Consider the following 1,584-nt stretch of genomic DNA (forward strand, 5'->3'; position numbering starts at 1 on the left):
GGTAATTATTATAATTTAATCATAATTTAGTTAAATACTTATAACAAATTAAATAATTATTTAATACTATAATATATAATATAATATTGTTATTTGTAATTTAGAATAAGTATAATAAATTATATGCTATTTATAACTATTCTTATTTATAATATCTATATGTAGTATAATTATAGTACTATTATTCACTCTAATGTATTAAATAATAGTGTAATTCTTAGTTAAGCTATAATATTAAAATAATTATATTATTTTACTATTAAATATTTATACAATTTTATTAGTATTTATTGAATGATAATAAACTTTTTAAGAATATTTAATAGTGTGTTATTTTATTTATAATAATATTTTATTATTTTATTGTAATTTATAAATAGGAATAACAATTTAATAACATATTTATAAGTAGTGGATGGCAATATACTTTTTAAGAATATTTAACGATATATTATTTTATTTAATTTAATAGTGTGTTATTTTATTTGTAATAGTATTTTATTATTTTATTATAATTTATAAATAGGCATCTAACAATTTAATAACATATTTATAAGTAGTGGATGGCAATATACTTTTTAAGAATATTTAACGATATATTATTTTATTTAGAATATTATTTTATTATTATTTATAAATAGGCATTTAACAATTTAATAATATATTATTTAATAAATTATGTATAGTTATTTTATGAAATATTTTATTACACTAATAAATTTATACTATTTTATTATAGTCAATAATTATCTATAATAAATTATAACATATTTTATAAATTTTCTTATCATTGTAAATGTATTTATATTAATTACATTTTAGTGAATGCCTAAATATATGGGAAAGTAAGAAGGTCCCAATTAATAAGATGTTATAAATAATTAGTTAAAGATTAATTAAAAATAATAGTATAATTGTAAATTATCAAAATTTGAGAGGATGAAAAAGGAAATCAAAAGTTTTAACATGGGTATTCTCTTTTATAAATAGTATAGATATAGATAGTAGATTAGGATAGGATAATGATGTAATATCTAAAAAAATCAATTTTATTTTTGTCAATAGAAAGTTTTTCCTAAACTCATACTTTTATAAGGTGTATGTAAGTATGTTATGATATGACGTAGGATATGATTTTTTTAATTTCCTTTCCTCTTTCATCTTTTTTCTCCCTCTCCGTCATCTTCATGGTCTTGATAGTTTTAATTATATACATGGATCAAAGCTCAATGACCTTGGACTTTGAGATCCACAGCCATGATGCCAAGCTCCATTATCATCGGCTTTTATCCACATAATATCATCAACTTCGAATTCCTTCAAATTGTAGTTATCATTATTAATGATCTAGTTTTGGATTCCAGAAATTAAATATTTATACGTCACAATTGCAAATACCTTCACATATATATATATCAAAAATTTCCAACAGTGCAAATTACCAACTTAAGCAGGATATCAGCGTAAAAAATTCAACAAACAGTCAGCAATAAAACGATATAATAAAAATCATGAAAGCAAATTACCCTTGTAACCCTGCGACACCCCTCATCCTCGTTCTCTCCGCCGCCGACGACCGCCACC

Source organism: Asparagus officinalis, chromosome 3, assembly GCF_001876935.1.
Source record: "Asparagus officinalis chromosome 3, Aspof.V1, whole genome shotgun sequence".
Classification (NCBI taxonomy): Eukaryota; Viridiplantae; Streptophyta; class Magnoliopsida; order Asparagales; family Asparagaceae; genus Asparagus; species Asparagus officinalis.